General features: G+C 47.7%; 1 protein-coding gene across 50 annotated transcripts in view; it reads right to left on the reverse strand.

Annotated features, from left to right (window-relative positions):
- trol (terribly reduced optic lobes) overlaps positions 1-25,054 on the reverse strand; it is a 960,590-nt gene that overhangs the window by 813,082 nt on the left and 122,454 nt on the right. The window lies entirely within an intron of this gene.

A 25,054-nucleotide genomic window follows, 5' to 3' on the forward strand; every position in this document is an offset into this window, starting at 1 on the left:
AGAAGACATTTCAGTGCACCATTTCAAGGTAAATTGTGGAAGTGTTGTGCAGTTTGTAAATGTTGGTGAGTGGTGGTAGTGAGGAAGACGGCCAGTGGAGGGGTGGGGGAGTACAAGGCCTACACTGTGTATGAGTACCGGCCAAGATTATCGTACATATAAACCTCGAAAAGCTCTTATAAAAACATGTATATCCAGCACCATGCACCATGCTTCCAGTTAACTTGGAAATGATTGTGTCGATGCATGGACTATTTAGAGGCATATGTTATGGAAAAACAATGTGAAATTAATGTTAACGAGGGAGTGACCAGTCAGTGCATCCACCCCCACGTCACGGGGGTGGGTGGAAGAGGGCGGGATGTGGATGTGTAACTAGATGGTGAGTGAACACATTGGTTCAGCAGTGCCCATACCCACATTGTTCATAGTGTACATGGGAAACAAATAAAGTTATGTGTATTGTAAGACAGTGTGAACAATATATAGTGCGCAAGTCCATGTGTATTGTACTTCCCGGGATAACCCCACTCAACAACCTGCGCCTCCCCCACCTAATTCCCAGGGGAAGTTTTCCCCTTCCCCTCCCAGCCCCTCAAACTCCACCAGGCCACCACGGTCAAGTTCACTACCTTCCACGCACCATACCCACCCAGCATGTCATATTCCACTCCTATTGTCTAGTCTAGCAGATGGATGCCAACCAGGAGGAAGCAAGCAGCCAGGGAAATGGCACGGTTGGCAATACTAGGAGAGGCAAGTGTCGGTCATGCTTACAGCTTCGTTGTCTCAACTCGAATGGTTTCCTCCGCAAACACGGTAGTTGCCCTGGTTCAGGATGTCCTCCTGTGGAAAGTGATGATCCAGAGCCACCTCAGGCACCTGAACCCTCTCCAACAGATTTCATCTCATCAGACAATCTCTTGGAAGCAATTAAAGCAACAGGTACCAGGACACTCACACATATTCCCAAAGCAGCCCGTCCACACGCAGCTGGGAAACTTACAGACCTCCTGAAAAAAGTAAACGATGGTTCCACTATCTTAAATGCTCCACCAACCATCAAGGCATGGCACAACTTGCTACTTTTTGGCAATGTCTGCTTAGCTGTGCCGGAAAGAAGGGGAAAGAGGCTAGCCTCAATGATAATTAAATCCTTAAGAGATTTTCCTAGAGTTGATAACCTCATTCGCCTTCCCCGTCAACACAAAAAAGGGAGAGGCAGAACCCCCACTCACTCTACTGACAGTGAAAAAGTCAGAGTCCAGGTGAGCAAGAAAATTGAAGAGGGCAACACAGTGGGGGCAATAAGAATTATTACCAGTGAAGATACAGTTGCTCCCAGGGATGCTGACACGGCTGAAGCACTTAGAGGAAAGCACCCTGCCAGGGAAACCAGTGGCACCAACAGTTCCAACACCTCTGTCCCCACTATGGAACCATTGATAGTGGAAGACTCAGACATTTACAAAGCAATAATGTCGTTCCCATCTGGCTCTGCTGGGGGTTACACTGGAATAAGGCCACAGCATTTAAAGGAAATGGTTAATCCAGTTATTGGGGAAATTGCAGAGACACTGCTTTCAGAGATCACAAGGTTCGTCAACAATTCCTTGGCTGGTCTGATCCCTGATGAAATTAGACCTTTCTTTTTTGGTGCAACACTTTGTGCACTTAAAAAGAAGGATGGAGGAATTCGGCCAATTGCAGTAGGCAACACCTTACGCCGCCTCGTATCCAAAGCTGCTGTCCGAAGTATTCGTGCACAGGCAGCCATGATGCTTCAACCAAACCAGCTTGGCTTTGGGGTCTCTCAAGGAAGTGAAGCAGCGGTTCATGCAACAAGGGCGTATATCAACAACCTGCCTGAGGACAATGCAGTGGTAAAATTAGATTTCAAGAATGCGTTCAATCTCCTGAAAAGAGACGTGGTATTAGCAGCAGTACAAGAACATTTCCCTGGTCTCTTCCCTTTTGTTTCAGCCGGGTATAGCAAGGAATCAATGCTTCTCTTTGGAGAGCATGAAATTACATCATCGGAGGGTGTCCAACAAGGAGATCCTCTTGCACCATTTCTCTTCTGTATAGCAGTTAGGGAAATCACAGTCAGACTGACCAGCGAGCTAAACATCTGGTTCCTAGATGATGGCACACTAGCAGGTACAAAAGAGTCCCTCCTACATGACCTTACACAGGTAATGACACGGGGACAGGAAATGGGTCTCATCCTGAATCCATCCAAATGTGAAATCATCTCAGTCAGTCAACAAGTGATAAATGCAGTGAGATCAAAACTACCAGGAGCAGCAGTCATTGCCCCCACAAATAGTGTCTTGCTAGGAGCACCTCTGGGAAGCAATGCCATTGACACAATTCTCAGGAAGAAATTGGAAGAGTTAAGGAGAATGGAACAACGAATAGGCAATCTGGACACCCACGATGCCTTGTACCTTCTCACAAAGTGCTTGAGTCTGCCCAGGTTGACATATTTCCTAAGATGTGCACCTTCATATGATAACCCTATACTGCACGAATATGACAGTATTCTGAGGCAGATTTTTACGAAAGTACTTAACCTTACTCTAGAAGACGGGCAGTGGAACCAAGCTACACTTCCAGTCAGACTAGGAGGCATTGGTGTCCGCAAGTCATCACAGATTGCGTTACCTGCTTTTCTGTCCTCGTGTATTGCATCCAGAGAGCTTGTAGCAGCGATTCTCCCTGAACATCTTAGGGACAAGATAGGAGTCCAGGACCAAAAATTCATTGACGGAGCAATGATCTGGGATAATCTAACGGGCTCTGGAGCCAGACCTGCTCCCCCCAACAACTACAAACAATCGCACTGGGATGGTCCAATAGTGGAAAATATTGCCTCAACAATGCTTCAGAGTGTGTCAGGGAAGGATAGAGCCCGCCTCCTGGCAGTGAGAGCCCCTCATGCTGGGGACTTTCTGTTGGCTGTTCCCAACTCCAGCCTTGGCACACGTCTCGACCCACAGACCATCCGCATCGGTGTTGCCCTTCGACTTGCCGCCCCTATTCTCGCCGAACACAGGTGTATTTGTGGCAGTGAAGCAGCAGACCGATTCGGGTACCATGGTCTTGTGTGCCGTAAATCCGAGGGAAAGATTGCAAGACATGAGGAGGTTAATAACATTATCAAGAGGAGCCTCACAACAGCTGGATGCCCAGCAGTAAGGGAGCCACCCCAACTATGCAGATCTGATGGCAGCCAGAAGCGTCCAGATGGTATCACCCTTCAAGCCTGGACAGATGGGAAGCAGGTGGTGTGGGACTATACATGTGCATCTACCTTGGCTGATACCTATCTCCAATACACCAGGGAGGAAGGAGGGGCAGCTGCCAGCTTCAGGGAGTCCCAAAAGTCTAGAAAATATGGAGAACTTGCCCATCATTATATGTTTGTTCCCATAGGCTCAGAGACCCTTGGCTCATGGGGAAAGAGTGCATCTAAATTCCTTAAGGAGCTGGGAAAAAGACTCATCAGGGTAACTAGGGATCCCAGGGCAGCTAGTTTTCTGTTCCAGCGGCTCAGTGCGGCTGTTCAAAGGGGTAATGCCTGCTGTATTTTGGGCACACGCCCCAGCTCTGAGGAGCTGGATGAGATTTTCGCCTTATAATCGGTGATACACACGTAACAACATGTACCGTATATGCCACCTTTATATCAACAATGTATCTCTTAAATCTTCTGTACCATATTATGTAATAAAATATTCCTATTAGTAAAAAAAAAAAATATGAAAAGATGGGGTGGTAGGGGAAGTGGAATATTCAAACGGCTTCAGGAAGAAATCCAAATATTTTTCCTTGAAGCCTTTTTATCCACTTCTCCGAGGCTATGGGTCCCACAATTTACACCAGAGGTGGACCCCATTATATATATATATATAATATATATATATATATATATATATATATATATATATATATATATATATATATATATATATATATATATATATATATATACAATATCAGCACCCAGCTGTTACAATAGCACTCTCCCTCAGCACCCAGCTGTTACAATAGCACTCTCCCTCAGCACCCAGCTGTTGCAACAGCACTCTCCCTCAGCACCCAGCTGTTACAATAGCACTCTCCCTCAGCACCCAGCTGTTACAGTAGCACTCTCCCTCAGCACCCAGCTGTTACAATAGCACTCTCCCTCAGCACCCAGCTGTTACAATAGCACTCCCTCAGCACCCAGCTGTTACAATAGCACTCTCCCTCAGCACCCAGCTGTTACAATAGCACTCTTCCTCAGCACCCAGCTGTTACAGTAGCACTCTCCCTCAGCACCCAGCTGTTACAATAGCACTCTTCCTCAGCACCCAGTTGTTACAATAGCACTCTTCCTCAGCATCCAGCAGTTACAGTAGCACTCTCCCTCAGCACCCAGCTGTTACAGTAGCCCTCTCCCTCAGCACCCAGCTCTTACAATAGCACTCTCCCTCAGCACCCAGCTGTTACAACAGCACTCTTCCTCAGCACCCAGCTGTTACAATAGCACTCTCCCTCAGCACCCAGCTGTTACAATAGCACTCCCTCAGCACCCAGCTGCTACAATAGCACTCTCCCTCAGCACCCAGCTGTTACAATAGCACTCTCCCTCAGCACCCATCTTTTACAATAGCATTCTTCCTCAGCACCCAGCTGTTACAATAGCACTCTCCCTCAGCACCCAGCTGTTACAATAGCACTCTCCCTCAGCACCCAGCAGTTACAGTAGCACTCTCCCTCAGCACCCAGCTGTTACAATAGCACTCTCCCTCAGCACCCAACTGTTACAATAGCACTCTCCCTCAGCACCCAGCTGTTACAATAGCACTCTCCCTCAGCACCCAGCTGTTACAGTAGCACTCTCCCTCAGCACCCAGCAGTTACAGTAGCACTCTCCCTCAGCACCCAGCTGTTACAATGGCACTCTCCCTCAGCACCCAGCTGTTACAATAGCACTCTCCCTCAGCACCCAGCAGTTACAGTAGCACTCTCCCTCAGCACCCAGCTGTTACAATAGCACTCTCCCTCAGCACCCAGCTGTTACAATAGCACTCTCCCTCAGCACCCAGCTGTTACAATAGCATTCTCCCTCAGCACCCAGCAGTTACAGTAGCACTCTCCCTCAGCACCCAGCTGTTACAATAGCATTCTCCCTCAGCACCCAGCAGTTACAGTAGCACTCTCCCTCAGCACCCAGCAGTTACAGTAGCACTCTCCCTCAGCACCCAGCTGTTACAATAGCACTCTCCCTCAGCACCCAGCTGTTACAATAGCACTCTCCCTCAGCACCCAGCAGTTACAGTAGCACTCTCCCTCAGCACCCAGCTGTTACAATAGCACTCTCCCTCAGCACCCAGCTGCTACAATAGCACTCTCCCTCAGCACCCAGCTGTTACAATAGCACTCTCCCTCAGCACCCAGCTGTTACAATAGCACTCTCCCTCAGCACCCAGCTGTTAAGAATGCTAGACACATTGGCATATGAACGACAGACTTGTAGTACTAAAGTCATATCACCCAGACTATCGTATTTCTTACAATTGTGGTAGTAACAGTATTGTGTTGCCTGGGGTGACATGTACCTGCCGTGGCTAAGCTCTTTGGAATGAACACATTCAACAAGCGCCGAAACACCCACTTAAGATGCTTAAGGGTAGTTTTACTGCTAAAAGCAACGGACAGCTTGTTATTGTTGAGGGAACAATGAACAGTGACAAACACAAGGCAATCCTGCCAACTCATTTGCTTCCCACTGTGGATAGACGCCCTTGATGGAAAGTTCCAATCACTGTGCCCCTGCACTGCTCTATTACTGCGCCCCTGCACTACTCTATCACTGTACCCCTGCACTACTCTATCACTGCGCCCCTGCACTGCTCTATCACTGTGCCCCTGCACTGCTCTATCACTGCGCCCCTGCACTGCTCTATCACTGCGCCCCTGCACTACTCTATCACTGTGCCCCTGCACTACTCTATCACTGTGCCCCTGCACTGCTCTATCACTGTGCCCCTGCACTGCTCTATCACTGTGCCCCTGCACTGCTCTATCACTGCGCCCCTGCACTGCTCTATCACTGTGCCCCTGCACTGCTCTATCACTGCGCCCCTGCACTGCTCTATCACTGTGCCCCTGCACTGCTCTATCACTGCGCCCCTGCACTGCTCTATCACTGCGCCCCTGCACTACTCTATCACTGTGCCCCTGCACTACTCTATCACTGTGCCCCTGCACTGCTCTATCACTGTGCCCCTGCACTGCTCTATCACTGTACCCCTGCACTACTCTATCACTGCGCCCCTGCACTGCTCTATCACTGTGCCCCTGCACTGCTCTATCACTGCGCCCCTGCACTACTCTATCACTGTGCCCCTGCACTGCTCTATCACTGTGCCCCTGCACTGCTCTATCACTGCGCCCCTGCACTGCTCTATCACTGTGCCCCTGCACTGCTCTATCACTGCGCCCCTGCACTGCTCTATCACTGCGCCCCTGCACTACTCTATCACTGTGCCCCTGCACTACTCTATCACTGTGCCCCTGCACTGCTCTATCACTGTGCCCCTGCACTGCTCTATCACTGTACCCCTGCACTACTCTATCACTGCGCCCCTGCACTGCTCTATCACTGTGCCCCTGCACTGCTCTATCACTGCGCCCCTGCACTACTCTATCACTGTGCCCCTGCACTGCTCTATCACTGTGCCCCTGCACTGCTCTATCACTGCGCCCCTGCACTGCTCTATCACTGTGCCCTTGCACTGCTCTATCACTGTGCCCCTGCACTGCTCTATCACTGTGCCCCTGCACTGCTCTATCACTGTGCCCCTGCACTGCTCTATCACTGTGCCCCTGCACTGCTCTATCACTGTGCCCCTGCACTGCTCTATCACTGTGCCCCTGCACTGCTCTATCACTGTGCCCCTGCACTGCTCTATCACTGTGCCCCTGCACTGCTCTATCACTGTGCCCCTGCACTGCTCTATCACTGTGCCCCTGCACTGCTCTATCACTGTGCCCCTGCACTGCTCTATCACTGTGCCCCTGCACTGCTCTATAACTGTGCCCTTGCACTGCTCTATCACTGTGCCCCTGCACTGCTCTATCACTGTGCCCCTGCACTGCTCTATCACTGTGCCCCTGCACTGCTCTATCACTGTGCCCCTGCACTGCTCTATTACTGTGCCCCTGCACTGCTCTATCACTGTGCCCCTGCACTGCTCTATCACTGTGCCCTTGCACTGCTCTATCACTGTGCCCCTGCACTGCTCTATCACTGTGCCCCTGCACTGCTCTATCACTGCTTTCATTATTGTATCCTCTGTTCCACTTTTTATGTCTTAATTTCCGCCCTAAAAGAGGAGTTGAAATTTGTCATCGTTGAATTTCTTTTATTTCTTGGCCGACTGGAACACAAGTGTCATCAGTATAGAGGTTTGTGACCAGGCTTCCTTGCTGACTGCCTGTTCAACCAGCCTGTTGCTGTTAGGTGATGTCTGGCCCACATGACCATCACAGCCTGGTTCAGCTTCACTTCGTGGATACTGTTATAATTTCCACCTGGAAGATTTACATGATCAAGTTTTGCAATACATTAAAAGTCTGAAAATAATCTATGATAATCTACGGATGATTGTCACCACATCACACAAGAGTCTCTCTCTCTCTCTCTCTCTCTCTCTCTCTCTCTCTCTCTCTCTCTCTCTCTCTCTCTCTCTCTCTCTCTCTCTCTCTCTCTCTCTCTCTCTCTCTCTCTCTCTCTCTCTCTCTCTCTCTCTCTCTCTCTCTCTCTCTCTCTCTCTCTCTCTTTCTTGCACATACATTACTATTATTATTATTATTATTATTGAGCATGGAGTATGAGTGTTGCAGGTTGATCATGCATGGACCTTTGGTGTTGCAGGTTGATCATGCATGGACCTTTGGTGTTGCAGGTTGATCATGCATGGACCTTTGGTGTTGCAGGTTGATCATGCGTGGACCTTTGGTGTTGCAGGTTGATCATGCATGTACCTTTGGTGTTGCAGGTTGATCATGCGTGGACCTTTGGTGTTGCAGGTTGATCATGCATGGACCTTTGGTGTTGCAGGTTGATCATGCGTGGACCTTTGGTGTTGCAGGATGATCATGCATGGACCTTTGGTGTTGCAGGTTGATCATGCCTGGACCTTTGGTGTTGCAGGTTGATCATGCATGGACCTTTGGTGTTGCAGGTTGATCATGCGTGGACCTTTGGTGTTGCAGGTTGATCATGCATGGACCTTTGGTGTTGCAGGTTGATCATGCATGGACCTTTGGTGTTGCAGGTTGATCATGCATGGACCTTTGGTGTTGCAGGTTGATCATGCATGGACCTTTTGTGTTGCAGGTTGATCATGCGTGGACCTTTGGTGTTGCAGGTTGATCATGCATGGACCTTTGGTGTTGCAGGTTGATCATGCATGTACCTTTGGTGTTGCAGGTTGATCATGCATGTACATTTGGTGTTGCAGGTTGATCATGCATGTACCTTTGGTGTTGCAGGTTGATCATGCGTGGACCTTTGGTGTTGCAGGTTGATCATGCATGTACCTTTGGTGTTGCAGGTTGATCATGCATGTACCTTTGGTGTTGCAGGTTGATCATGCGTGGACCTTTGGTGTTGCAGGTTGATCATGCATGTACCTTTGGTGTTGCAGGTTGATCATGCGTGGACCTTTGGTGTTGCAGGTTGATCATGCGTGGACCTTTGGTGTTGCAGGTTGATCATGCATGTACCTTTGGTGTTGCAGGTTGATCATGCATGGACCTTTGGTATTGCAGGTTGATCATGAATGTACCTTTGGTGTTGCAGGTTGATCGTGCGTGGACCTTTGGTGTTGCAGGTTGATCATGCATGTACCTTTGGTGTTGCAGGTTGATCATGCATGTACCTTTGGTGTTGCAGGTTGATCATGCGTGGACCTTTGGTGTTGCAGGTTGATCATGCATGTACCTTTGGTGTTGCAGGTTGATCGTGCGTGGACCTTTGGTGTTGCAGGTTGATCATGCGTGGACCTTTGGTGTTGCAGGTTGATCATGCATGTACCTTTGGTGTTGCAGGTTGATCATGCGTGGACCTTTGGTGTTGCAGGTTGATCATGCATGTACCTTCGGTGTTGCAGGTTGATCATGCGTGGACCTTTGGTATTGCAGGTTGATCATGCATGGACCTTTGGTGTTGCAGGTTGATCATGCATGGACCTTTGGTGTTGCAGGTTGATCATACATGTACCTTTGGTGTTGCAGGTTGATCATGCATGGACCTTTGGTGTTGCAGGTTGATCATGCATGGACCTTTGGTGTTGCAGGTTGATCATGCATGGACCTTTGGTGTTGCAGGTTGATCATGCATGGACCTTTGGTGTTGCAGGTTGATCATGCATGGACCTTTGGTGTTGCAGGTTGATCATGCGTGGACCTTTGGTATTGCAGGTTGATCATGCATGGACCTTTGGTGTTGCAGGTTGATCATGCGTGGACCTTTGGTGTTGCAGGTTGATCATGCATGGACCTTTGGTGTTGCAGGTTGATCATGCATGGACCTTTGGTGTTGCAGGTTGATCATGCATGGACCTTTGGTGTTGCAGGTTGATCATGCATGGACCTTTGGTGTTGCAGGTTGATCATGCATGGACCTTTGGTGTTGCAGGTTGATCATGCGTGGACCTTTGGTGTTGCAGGTTGATCATGCGTGGACCTTTGGTGTTGCAGGTTGATCATGCATGGACCTTTGGTGTTGCAGGTTGATCATGCGTGGACCTTTGGTGTTGCAGGTTGATCATGCGTGGACCTTTGGTGTTGCAGGTTGATCATGCGTGGACCTTTGGTGTTGCAGGTTGATCATGCGTGGACCTGTGGTTTTGCAACCTTATTACCTCTCTCGGGCTTGCCTTCTTAACACAGTAATGGCGACCTTCACCACCACCACCACCACCATAATGACGACCTTCTCCACCACTACTACCACCATAATGACGACCTTCTCCACCACTACTACCACCATATATAATGGCGACCTTCTCCACCACTACTACCACCATAATGCCGACATTCTCCACCACCACTACCACCATAATGGCGACCTTCTCCACCACCGCCACCACCACCACCATAATGGCGACCTTCTCCACCACCACCACCACCACCACCATAATGGCGACCTTCTCCACCACTACTACCACCATAATCGTGACCTCCACCACTACTACCACCATAATGGCGACCTTCTCCACCACCACCACCACCACCACCATAATAGCGACCTTCTCCATCTCTACTACCACCATAATGGCGACCTTCTCCACCACCACCATAATGGCGACCTTCTCCACCACCACCATAATGGCGACCTTCTCCACCACTACTACCACCATAATGGCGACCTTCTCCACCACCACCACCACCACCACCACCATAATAGCGACCTTCTCCACCATTACTACCACAATAATGGCGACCTTCTCCACCACCACTACCACCATAATGGCGAACTTCTCCACCACCGCCACCACCACCATAATGGCGACCTTCTCCACCACCACCACCACCATAATGGCGACCTTCTCCACCACTACTACCACCATAATGGCGACCTTCTCCACCACCACTACCACCATAATGGCGACCTTCTCCACCACTACTACCACCATAATGGCGGCCTTCTCCACCATCACCACCACCATAATAGCGACCTTCTCCACCACTACTACCACCATAATGGCGACCTTCTCCACCACCACCACCACCACCACCATAATGGCGACTTTCTCCACCACCACCATAATAGCGACCTTCTCCACCACTACTACCACCATAATGGCGACCTTCTCCACCACCATAATGGCGACCTTCTCCACCACCACCACCACCACCATAATGGCGACCTTCTCCACCACCACTACCATAATAGCGACCTTCTCCACCACCACCACCACCATAATAGCGACCTTCTCCACCACCACCACCATAATGGCGACCTTCTCCACCACCACCACCACCATAATGGCGACCTTCTCCTCCACTACTACCACCATAATGGCGACCTTCTCCACCACCACCACCATAATGGCGACCTTCTCCACCACCTCCACCACCACCATAATAGCGACCTTCTCCACCACCACCACCATAATGGCGACCTTCTCCACCACCACCACCACCATAATAGCGACCTTCACCACTACTACCACCATAATGGCGACCTTCTCCACCACCACCACCACCATAATGGCGACCTTCTCCACCACTACTACCACCATAATAGCGACCTTCTCCACCACTACTACCACCATAATGGCGACCTTCTCCACCACCACCATAATGGCGACCTTCACCACCACCACCACCATAATGGCGACCTTCTCCACAACCACTACCACCATAATGGCGACCTTCTCCACCACCACCACCATAATGGCGACCTTCTCCACCACCACCACCATAATGGCGACCTTCTCCACCACCACCACCACCATAATGGCGACCTTCTCCACCGCCACCACCACCACCATAATGGCGACCTTCTCCACCACTACTACCACCAAAATGGTGACTTTCTCCACCACTACTACCACCATAATGGCGACCTTCTCCACCACCACTACCACCATAATGGCGACCTTCTCCACCACCACCACCATAATGGCGACCTTCTCCACCACCACCACCATAATGGCGACCTTCTCCACCACCACCACCACCACCATAATGGCGACCTTCTCCACCGCCACCACCACCACCATAATGGCGACCTTCTCCACCACTACTACCACCAAAATGGTGACTTTCTCCACCACTACTACCACCATAATGGCGACCTTCTCCACCACCACTACCACCATAATGGCGACCTTCTCCACCACCACCACCATAATGGCGACCTTCTCCACCACCACCACCACCACCACCATAATGGCGACCTTCTCCACCGCCACCACTACCACCATAATGACGACCTTCTCCACCACCATAATGGCGACCTTCTCCACCACCACCATAATGACGACCTTCTCCACCACCATAATGGCGACCTTCTCCACCACCACCACCACCATAATGGCGACCTTCTCCACCACCACCACCACTACCACCATAATGGCGACCTTCTCCACCACTACTACCACCATAATGGCGACCTTCACCACTCCACCACCATAATGGCGACCTTCTCCACCACCATAATGCTCCCTGACAATGAGTCTTCGCGCCGCCACCGCACCCACTGAAGGACAATAAGGAGCAGCACATGTGGGTGTACAGGAGGGTGTGGGTGTCTGGCGGGGTCATACTAATAGTATGGCTTGCCACAAGAATTAACTCCATACTTAAACCTTCCAACACAGTCGTCACTCGGTCTCTCTTATTTCCAACCTTGACCATTATCAAGCAGCGAACACGCTTAATAATGGTCCAAGACGTCAGACATTACAGAGACACGTCTTCAGTTCTTACGATATTATTACTATCATTTGTTCATTACAAACTCTTGGTTTGGTCAACCTGTGGGATCGCTGCCCCAGAGGTCTGCTCCTAGATCAGGCCTTTGGTTGACGGCCTGATCAATCAGGCTGTTGGTGCTGGCCGCAGGCTATCCCAAGTAGGCACTATAATCACCGTATCGAAAACTAATCCGAGAAATCTATGAAGTTTTTTTTTCGGGTAAACTAAAAGTAAGTTCCCTCCTGAGGACAGTCGGGAGTCTGTTGGTATTTCCTCTGATGTATGAATTAAATGTTGTTGAGAAGCTGAAGAGTCTTAGTCCCTTTACGCTACTATCTCTTAGCGTACTGGACACAAACCTCGGAGGAGGACCTACGGGTGTTCACTGGTGTTGTCTACCTGCTTGTGTTGTCTACCTGTTTGTGCTGTCTACCTGCTTGTGTCGTCTACCTTCTTGTGTTGTCTACCTGCTTGTGGGTTGCGGGGATCATCGCCCCCGAGGTCAGGTCCCAGACCAGGCTGGCGGCAGCCATCACATATTAGATAACAGGTACACTGGTCCATAATATGAGCTGTCAATTTCCTTCCAGATTATCAACATTATGAGCGAAACCATACGAACGAAGGCGACGAAGATGAAGAAGAAAAAGAAAAAATAGAAAAAGATGAAGAGAACCGTAGGATAGCAAAAGTAATGTTAAGAAAGCAGTAACATCCATAATAAGTGATAGTAGTAGCAGTAACAATTAGTCTCCCAAGAACTACAAGGCTAGGTCTGGTACGTGGCCCGGGGCAGTGATCCCGGAAGTGACTCCAGGTTAACCATGACCAATATGATGCGGTCAAAATCCCCACGTGTAGACTCCAATAAGTGTGAAGGGGCCAAGACTTCTCATTGTGCTCCCTTCATACATACAGGATCATCAACAGATCCCAGGCTGTCTTCAAGAGAGAACTGAACAAGTTTATCTAGTCAGTGGCTGATCAGCCTGGCTGTAATGCTTGCAATGAACTTACTCCGATGAGCACCAACAGCCTGGTTGATTAGGCCATCCACCGAGTGGCCTGGTCTTGGACCGGGCCGCGAGGGTGTTGACCCTCGGAACCGTCTCCAGGAATTCCAGTAACCTCACCAGTGACACCGGTGCCAGGGTTCGTTTACCATCACAGCCCAGCCTAAAGCCAGGCTTCCTGGTCAAGAAGGAAAGGGTCACATAGTGCCACCTTCCATCCTAAACAACTATCATCATCAGTGACACATGTGCAGCCTCCAGGGTTTTATTTCTACCACTTGCAGTAGTAACCAGATGGTTCACACACCAACACCAGCACATGTGCAGTCTCCTGGGGTTTCCTTCCAGACTCTCTCTGTTTGTTGGATCACGCCAGCGTTTTCCTGTCATTACTCTGTTTGTTTACTCATCTTAGTGCATATTGACTTTGTAAGGTGAGCATGAGTTTGGCATTAGTTGTGAACGTGGTGAGCCTGCGTGGTGGACCAGCGTGGGCGAACCACACAACCTCTCCTATATTTCTCAAGCTGGACTAACGCCATGACTAGCAGGTATTAGATTACTCAGTAAACTTCATACTAGACTGTGAAGCACACAAGGACGCACAAGGACGCTATACTTCATTACTCGCAGATAAAAATAGCTTTCACCACAATTACACGAGTCCTGTTACAATCTTCACATTGTAATATTACTCTCTCTGATAGAACCTCCACACGCCCTATAATTACAACTCCATGAAACTTAAGAATAACAGGACACAATACTGTGACTAGAACACGACACAACTAACCCACAAACTAAAGATAAGGATTAAGACGACGTTTCGGCCGTTCAGGAACACTACTGAGTCACAACTAGATAATGGCCATGGATGTACCGAAAAGTTATCTTTAGATTCATCTCTAATTAATATCTTATTTGTGAACTCCCTACATTTCCATACTATGACATAAAACAGGACATTTTAAAACATGTCGTCACCAATTTAATTGATGATTTCATGAGTAGAAGTGAAAATGAATCTGAGACTTCAACTGTTACTACAACTGTAGTTACTTCCTCTATCACTGTTGTCATTGCTAACATGTAACCCGTGACGCGCCACATAGACCAACCCGGTCTTATATGTTATTTTCAAAGGGATGAAGAGGTTTTAGGAGCCCCAAACTGTTGAACTGAGGTCAAGAATATTGGCAGGTGGCATACCTGAAGCCACGAAAATATTTGCGCCAAACTCTGGTGTCCTCATTGTCCTGCGGGCTGCCAACAGCAACAGCTTGCTCATCTCATCTATACCACTGAGAGAACTAGTTCTGGTGCTACGACCTCTCACGGAGTATGTTTATCTAGTTTATTATCTGTTCTCTTGGACCTTCTCATGTATACTTTACACACACACACACACACACATATAAATATATATATATATATATATATATATATATATATATATATATATATATATATATATATATATATATATATATATAATATATATATATATATATATATATATATATATATATATATATATATATATATATATATATATATATATATATATATATATATAATATATATATATGTATATATATATATATATATATATATATATATATATATATATATATATATATATATATATATATATATATATATATATATATATATATATATATATATATATCGAGCAGGCAGGTTAGTAAGGCAAGCAAACAGCGTGAACTGTTGAAAAGTTTGGTAATCTTCATTAATTACGGGATTAATTGTGTGCTGTGAAAAGTTGAACTTGGCTTCATTTAGGATAACCCATTCAAGGTGAATTTTTAGTGTACAAGTTCTGGGGGAGCAGCGGAAAACCCACTTAAGTAGCAAAGTGGGCAGAGTGTAATGCAAGAGTGCGGGTGAACATAGTGATTATGGTGGCAGTGGAAGTTCTCTATACATTCTCTAGTTCTGAGAGTTAGTCTGCCTTAGGAGGGCTGCTAGTGTACACCAGGCTAGGAGCTATACTTAAACGAGGCTAGGAACACGTAAACGAGGCTAGAAACCATCCCTAAACTAGGCTAGGAACACGTAAACTTGACTTGGAACTACACGATAGGAACTACAAGTCCCCTAAGTTTCACTTTATAACTTCAGCAACGCTAAGTTACACCTTATATCAGTAGCGCTGACTAGGCTACACTATCATGTGGGGTTCGAACACGTGGATAGGGTAAAGAAATACTCACGTAGGCTGGTAGTACGTATATTACGGATAGTGTGGGCGCTTTACGGATAGTGTGGGAAGCGCCAAACAGCCGTGACCTGCCTCCTTGCTCTCACTCGTAAGACTGACTAACCCCAGTACCCATATGTGAGGGGGTGTTTGAAATACTGCTCTGGTCAGCAGCAATATGAATACAGACAGTGATTCACGCAGAGACGGTTGGTAGTGAGTCATCTACTGGTACAGTGGTTACTGGTAACTGGTTACTAGGAACTGGTACTACTACTGAGAGCTCGGCGACGCTAACGTATGTCGTCCCGACATACAACTAATACAAACTAGAGATGGCAGGTATACGGCTTGGGCTGATTCTATACAATGTCAAAGTACACAACAATTGAACATTATAACATACATAAGTAGAACATTGGAATGGAAGCTTACGTAACTGAAACTGTAATGCAATACAAGGTATAATATAGCACAACTCATCGAATGAAACTCAACGAATGAAACTCAACGTTGAGATTACACAATAGAAGTGATAAAAAAAATTTTGATCGATCGATCTGTATTCATGTGATTTACGGATTCTGAGGAAGGAATATATACAAAGAAAGAAGTGTTTAACAGAAAGGCAGATTCGGTGCACTCAAATCTAGACTGTTAACTCTCAGAATTCGGAGAGAACGCGAACACACAAAAAAAAATTCTTGAATACTGATAAGTTGATACTGTAATTATTCATCTATACAGGTTATTTACATTTAACCCCAACTCTGCTAGGGTGAGATTGACATATGCAGAATGGGTGTCATCTCTGGGAGGATCAAACTCTGTAGCACTGGCTAACTCATGCTGTATTTGAGGCAAATCTGAATTGGTAGTTACAAATGATACTTGAGGATTTCTCAATACCTGTCGTGTACGTAGGGAATAACGACATTCAGGTTGATCGTCTGACTGAGTATCAGAGGAAGAGAGTACAGGATCAGGAGGATTGTCAGAGTCTGTCACATTAGTCTGGGTTGGAACATCATTATCATCACATACTAACTCATATGATCTAAATGTGATTCTTTATACTGACCAGTACTAATTTCTCTAACCTTATACTTATTACCAGTGATATGTTCAACTACTCGATAAGGACCAACAAACTTTTGATCAAGCTTTGGCATTGCAGACGTTTTGTTAAAGTTAGTCAGCATAACTCTCGAACCTACTTTGATTTTGGATGGCTTTTCTCGAGTGTTTGCGACTCTTGTAAATTCTGCTGTTGATTTATGAAGTTGATTTATGAAGTGTTTCACAGATTCTTCTAAAAACACTTTGAGTTAAGCTGGTACGAGTTGCTATGAAATCATCAGGGTTGTAATTTGGTTTCGGATTAGAATATAACAACTCATAAGGCAAAGTGCCCATATGTGAGGGGGTGTTTGAAATACTGCTGTGGTCAGCAGCAATATGAATACAGACAGTGATTCACACAGAGACGGTTGGTAGTGAGTCATCTACTGGTACACTGGTTACTGGTAACTGGTTACTAGGAACTGGTACTACTACTGAGAACACCTTATAGCAGCAGCGTTGACTAGGCTACACCTTATAGCAGCAGCGTTGACTAGGCTACACCTTATAGCAGCAGCGTTGACTAGGCTACACCTTATAGCAGCAGAGCTGACTAGGCTACACCTTATAGCAGCAGAGCTGACTAGGCTACACCTTATAGCAGCAGCGTTGACTAGGCTACACCTTATAGCAGCAGAGCTGACTAACCTACACCTTATAACAGCAGAGCTGACTAGGCTACACCTTATAGCAACAGCGTTGACTAGGCTACACCTTACAGCAGCAGAGCTGACTAGGCTACACCTTACAGCAGCAGCGTTGACTAGGCTACACCTTATAGCAGCAGAGCTGACTAGGCTACACCTTATAGCAGAAGAGCTGACTAGGCTACACCTTATAGCAGCAGAGCTGACTAGGCTACACCTTATAGCAGCAGAGCTGACTAGGCTACACCTTATAGCAGCAGCGTTGACTATGCTACACCTTATAGCAGCAGAGCTGACTAGGCTACACCTTATAGCAGCAGAGCTGACTAGGCTACACCTTATAGCAGCAGAGCTGACTAGGCTACACCTTATAACACAGCACTGACTAGGCTGCACCTTATAGCACAGCACTGACTAGGCTACACCTTATAGCAGCAGAGCTGACTAGGCTACACCTTATAGCAGCAGAGCTGACTAGGCTACACTTTATAACAGCGCTGACTAGGCTGCACCTTATAGCACAGCGCTGACTAGGCTACACCTAATAGCAATAGCGCTAACTAGGCTACACCTTATAGCAGCAGAGCTGACTAGGCTACACCTTATAGCAGCAGAGCTGACTAGGCTACACCTTATAGCAGCAGCGCTGACTAGGCTGCACCTTATAGCACAGCGCTGACTAGGCTACACCTAATAGCAATAGCGCTGACTAGGCTACACCTTATAGCAGCAGAGCTGACTAGGCTACACCTTATAACAGCAGCGCTGACTACGCTACATCTTATAGCAGCAGCGCTGACTAGGCTGCACCTATAGCACAGCACTGACTAGGCTACACCTTATAGCAGCAGAGCTGACTAGGCTACACCTTATAGCAGCAGCGCTGACTAGGCTGCACCTTATAGCACAGCGCTGACTAGGCTACACCTAATAGCAACAGTGCTGACTAGGCTACACCTTATAGCAGCAGAGCTGACTAGGCTACACCTTATAGCAACAGCGCTGACTAGGCTACACCTTATAGCAGCAGAGCTGACTAGGCTACACCTTATAGCAACAGCGTTGACTAGGCTACACCTTATAGCAGCAAAGCTGACTAGGCTACACCTTATAGCAGCAGCACTGATTAGGCTGCACCTTATATCACAGGGCTGACTAGGCTACACCTTATAGCAGCACATTGACTAGGCTACACCTTATAGCAATAGAGCTGACTAGGCTGCACCTTATAGCAGCAGAGCTGACTAGGCTACACCTTATAGCAGCAGCGTTGACTATACTACACCTTATAGCAACAGCGTTGACTAGGCTACACCTTATAGCAGCACATTGACTAGGCTACACCTTATAGCAACAGCACTGACTAGGCTACACCTTATAGCAGCAGCGTTGACTATACTACACCTTATAGCAACAGCGTTGACTAGGCTACACCTTATAGCAACAGCGTTGACTAGGCTACACCTTATAGCAGCAGCGTTGACTAGGCTACACCTTATAGCAGCAGCGTTGACTAGGCTACACCTTATAGCAGCAGCGTTGACTAGGCTACACATTGTTCATGCTACTGCCAGTTACTCATGACGCCAGCTCAGCCTCGTTTACACTTTATGTAGACTCAATACAAAGTTCAATACTCACTTTATTAGGCAAATACCAGACGAGCCTGGCCCATGGCCGGGCTCCGAGAGTAATGAGATTCTCGAAACTCATCAAAGGTATATCAAAGGTAGTGTACTTTATGAAGAACTGACTCAGTTCAATGAGCATGATAAAACACTAGTACATTATTTCAAGCTCTAGCCCCAAGACTTAATTTACCGAGGAAGAATACTCAGCTATCAAACTGCTCCTAGCTACCAAACTACTCCCGGCTATCAAATTACTCCCAGCTATCAAACTGCCCAGCTATCAAACTGCTTTCTGCTATCAAACTGATCCCAGCTACCAAACTACTTTCACCTATCAAATTGCTTCCAACTACCAAATTACTCCCAGCTACCGAACTACTCTCACCAAACTGCTCCCAGCTACCAAACTACTTCCAGTTACCAAACTACCTCAGCTGCCAAACTATTCCCCAGCTACAGACCAACAAACTACAGCTATCCTACTATTCCGAGCTACAAGCTGCTCCTCACTTTTCCTCTCAACACGTTATCCACGCTTCAATTGGCTTTATTCTCGGGTTTATATCTCTGGGTGCTGCTTGTGGCAGCAGACGACCCCAGTAATGCTGCAGCTGCCACTCACCCACACCAGTCACCCACACCAGTCACCCACACCACTCACCCACACCAGTCACTAACAATTACCAGTCTTACCTCCTTGGTCACTGGCTTTATGACAGGCCACTTGACCTCGTGTGACGGTAAATTCTTCCTTGAAGACTCGGTTATATAAAGGCTGTTTTAACATAAACTACAACTGGTCTAATAACAGCAACTAACGAGCAATTGAGTTGACGTTATTGGGCATTTATCAGAATAGTAACGTCTTTTTCACTAGGTTAACAGTAATATTTCCAGCATCAACACAACACACAAATGTTACAAGTTATTGGTTATTTTGTGTATAATGTTGTCAACTGACTATTTTTACAGTTCACCATTAAAAAGTCACATAAATTATAACTTAAATTTTAGACTAACATTAGTTTCTCGTCCTCTAGCCTAGTACTAGTAGATCATTTGACTGCTCTATAGTACTTGGGTGATTATTTGGGATAGTTACTAATTGCCTGACTAGGTTATAACACTACAACAGTCATATAAATTAGCCACTAAGGTGAGAACTTAACCATTACATAGCAATGTGATAGACTGAGTACCAGTAGTGTGTGTACTGTCAGCATGACACAGCATGAGTGTATGAAGGTGTCACTATATATGTAGGAGCTGTTATGAGAACCATACAAACATCACGCAATGTGCCAAAATTCCTCTCAACCACCCACTCGCCCACCCTCAGACACCCACACACCCTCAGACACTCACACACCCTCAGACACACCCACCCACCCTCACACACACCCACCCACCCTCAGACACACCCACCCATCAGACACACCCACCCATCCTCCGACACACCCACCCACCCTCCGACACACTCACCCACCCTCAGACACACCCACCCACCCACCAGCAAACTCGTGAATATGTCTGTGTTATTATGATCCACCTTACCTGGAGGTTACGTGGAGGTTATTCCGGGGATCAACGCCCCCGCGGCCCGGTCCATGACCAGGCCTCCCGATGGATCAGGGCCTGATTAACTAGGCTGTTACTGCTGGCCGCACGCAGTCCGACGTACGAGCCACAGCCCGGCTGATCCTTAATTTGTTTTTCACCACACTCCTCGTACACTTTAGTATTATTCTCCTTGTCTCGATAATAATAATAATGTTTAATAATAATAATAATAATAATAATAATAAGAAGAAGAAGAAGAAGAAGAAGAAGAAGAAGAAGAAGAAGAAGAAGAAGAAGAAGAAGAAAAAAAAGAAGAAGAAGAAGAAGAAGAAGAAGAAGAAGAAGAAGAAGAAGAAGAAGAAGAAGAAGAAGAAGAAGAAGAAGAAGAAGAAGAAGAAGCAAGAAGGAAGATAGTGGTTCCAAGAGTTAACAACAGTCAACCTTCAATCACAGGGGAAATTACCAATAGACGCCGAACTTTCTTCAAGACGAATCTTAGTTAAGTTCAGGTTTCCTGGCGAGCCCGGCTCTGGGACCACCAGGAGGCCTGGTCTGGGACCGGACCGCGGGGGCGCTCACCCCAAAACATTTTTTTTGACAATGGTTCAACAACAAATCCTACGTCCTACCCGACTGGTTCTACTACCTGTCTGGTGCTACCAGACAGGTAGGTAGTAGAACCAGAGATCATACTACCTACATGACTGGTTGTACCAGAGATCATACTACCTACATGACTGGTTGTACCAGAGATCATACTACCTACATGACTGGTTGTACCAGATCATACTACCTACATGACTGGTTGTACCAGAGATCATACTACCTACATGACTGGTTGTACCAGAGATCATACTACCTACATGACTGGTTGTACCAGAGATCATACTACCTACATGACTGGTTGTACCAGAGATCATACTACCTACATGACTGGTTGTACCAGAGATCATACTACCTACATGACTGGTTGTACCAGAGATCATACTACCTACATGACTGGTTGTACCAGAGATCATACTACCTACATGACTGGTTGTACCAGAGATCATACTACCTACATGACTGGTTGTACCAGAGATCATACTACCTACATGACTGGTTGTACCAGAGATCTTACTACCTACCTGATTGGCTGTACCCTAGATCATTCTACCTACATGACTGGTACTACCTGACTGATTGTACCAGAGATCATACTCCAAGGTAACGAGGTAAGTGACGAGGTTGGTGTGGTGATCATGCACACAGTCATCCAGGAAATCTGGTTAAGGTCCAGCCTAATATTCACTTGAATCTCCTTTGTCTATATTTGCATACTATGGCGGCTGCCGTGACTGCGTTTTCACACAATGTCTGTGGAAACTCACCCTTATAGCCACATATGTGGCTACACATGCTACACATGTGTTAGACACCTTCAGTAACTGTGTGTGGGTTCCACAACTCTCGGCTCCACCTAACCACGTTAATTTCTTAACGTTACAAATGCTGTTTTCTTTATTTTGAATTTCGATTTGGTGGGTTAAGTTAACTTACATTACGTTGGCAACAAGACTGCTGTGCGTTACTAGGAAACGTCTACATCTGTGCTATTATCACTGGTGTTGCTGTATTAGTTTACACTACCTTAGGTGTATTTGCTATATATATCTCGTAACCTCATCTTGTATTAAATGTGTCTTACAGGAATATGTTTAATGTTCTTAATTTATCCTACAATATGAGATGTATCTTTCATTGTACAATATCTCTGATATACCATTGAAGGCTTCGAGAGTTCCTACTCCTGCAGCCCGTTCCTGAGCCAGGCTTGTCTGGTGCTTCCCTGGTCAACCAGGCTGTTAGTGCTGGCGGCCCACTGGCCCTCATATCCAATACAACCTGGTTGATCCGCACTTGGAGGAGGTACATGTCCAACTTTCTCTTGAAAAATTCGACACTTATTCCGGCAGTGTTTTTAATATCTTGTGGTAGAGTGTTAAACAGTCTGGGACAACGGATGTTGATACAATGTTTTCTTATTGTGTCCACGGCGCCCCTGATTTTGACTGGGTTTATTTTACACATTCTTCCACATCTCTCATTCCAGAATGCTTTAGCAATGCGCAGATTTGTGACCAGGCCCTCAAGCACCTTCCACCTAGTTTCATGTATCTCTCCTTCACACCAGTGAGTACATATTTAGGACTGTGAGGCGTTCCAAGTAATTTAAATGCTTCAATGGTTTTTCACAGGCCATAAATGACCTCCACATGTGTTACAGCTCTGATATCTCTCCTGGCTTGAAAGGAGCCGTCAACACTGAACAATACTCCATAATGAGAGGTATATCTCTTTAATGTATAAACACCGAGATGCACTGTTTACTTTAATCGATATTTTGGGATTTTGGGATAGAATACGAAAGTAAAAGACTGGGCAGGCGATGCAAAATGCCGCCAATAAAAAGTAGGGGCGCCATTGGTACACTAAGAGAAAACACCATAAGTGTCCGGGGCCCAAAACTGTTCAACAGCCTCCCATCAAGCATTAGGGGAATTGCCAATAAGCCCCTGGCTGCCTTCAAGAGAGAGCTGGACAGATACCTAAAGTCAGTGCCGGATCAGCCGGGCTGTGGCTCGTACGTTGGACTGCGTGCGGCCAGCAGTAACAGCCTAGTTGATCAGGCCCTGATCCATCGGGAGGCCTGGTCATGGACCGGGCCGCGGGGGCGTTGATCCCCGGAATAACCTCCAGGTAACCTCCAGGTAGTAAGTGATAGTAGCATGATACCTGAGCTGGCTGGCTGGCTGGCTGGCTGGCCGGCTGGCTGGCCGGCTGGCTGGCCGGCTGGCCGGCTGGCTGGCCGGCCGGCCAGGCCAGGCCACAAGCCTCGCTATCCTCTACTCTTCATTTACTTCTTATATTCTTACTAGAAGTAATAACAACACAACAAATAATGCGACTTTTACTGCCTACATGTATGATATTTAGTCACTTTTAAAGATTTTCTATAAAAAAGACAAACTTGCTATAAAATATGAAATTTACTGGCATGAGTGAAAGGGTGGGGGGGAGCGGGGGGGGAGCGGGGGGGAGCGGGGGGGAGAGAGGGAGCGGGGGGGTGATGCACCAGATCCTCCTGTACTAAAGTGTTTGGAACGAAGGGAAGGTAAAGAGAGATTATTGTGAGTATTGTGTGTGCCTCGCCACTCATATTTACCCTCCCGGACGCCCTTTTTCCCTGTCTCCCTCACTCCCTGTCTGCCTGTCTCCCTCCCTGTCTGCTTCTCTCCCTCCCTCCCTCTCTGCCTGTCTCCCTCCCTGTCTGCTTCTCTCCCTCCCTCCCTCCCTGTCTGCATGTCTCCCTACCTCCCTGTCTGCCTGTCTCCCCCTCCCTGTCTGACTGTCTCCCTCCCTCCCTGTCTGCTTGTATCCCTCCTTCCCTCCCTGTCTGACAGTCTCCCTCCCTGTCTGCCTGTCTCCCTCCCTCCCTGTCTGCTTGTATCCCTCCTTCCCTCCCTGTCTGTCTCCCTCCCTGTCTGACTGTCTCCCTGTCTGCCTGACTCCCTTCCTGTCTGCCTGTCTCCCTTTCTGTCTGCCTGTCTCCCTCCCTCCCTGCCTGCCTTTCTCCCTCCCGCCCTGTCTTCCTGTCTCCCTCCCTGTCTGACTGTCTCCCTCCCTCCCTGTCTGTTTGTATCCCTCCTTCCCTCCCTGTCTGCCTGTCTCCCCCCTCCCTGTCTGCCTGTCTCCCTCCCTCTCTGTCTGCCTGTCTCCCTCCCTGTCTGCTTGTCTCCCTCCCTCCCTGTCTGCCTGTCTCCCTTCCTCCCTGTCTGCTTCTCTCCCTCCCTCCCTGTCTGCATGTCTCCCTACCTCCCTGTCTGCCTGTCTCCCTCCCTCCCTGTCTGCCTGTCTCCCTGTCTGCTTGTCTCCCTCCCTCTCTGTCTGCCTGTCTCCCTCCTTCCCTGTCTGCTTGTCTCCCTCCCTCCATGTCTGCCTGTCTCCCTCCCCTCCCTATCTGCCTGTCTCCCTCCCTCCTTGTCTGCCTGTCTCCCTCCCTCCCTGTCTGCCTGTCTCCCTCCCTCCCTGTCTGCTTGTCTTCCTCCTTCCCTCCCTGTCTGACTGTCTCCCTTCCTGTCTGCCTGTCTCCCTCCCTCCCTGTCTGCCTGTCTCCCTCCCTCCCTGTCTGCCTGTCTTCCTCCCTCCCTATCTGCCTGTCTCCCTCCTCCTTGTCTGCCTGTCTCCCTCCCTCCCTGTCTGCCTGTCTCCCTCCCTCTCTGTCTGCTTGTCTCCCTCCCTCCCTGTCTGCCTGTCACCCTCCCTCCCTGTCTGCCTGTCTCCCTCCCTCCCTGGTTACCTGGAGGTTATTTCGGGGATCAACGCCCCCGC

This window comes from Cherax quadricarinatus, chromosome 7 (assembly GCF_038502225.1).
Source record: "Cherax quadricarinatus isolate ZL_2023a chromosome 7, ASM3850222v1, whole genome shotgun sequence".
NCBI lineage: Eukaryota > Metazoa > Arthropoda > Malacostraca > Decapoda > Parastacidae > Cherax > Cherax quadricarinatus.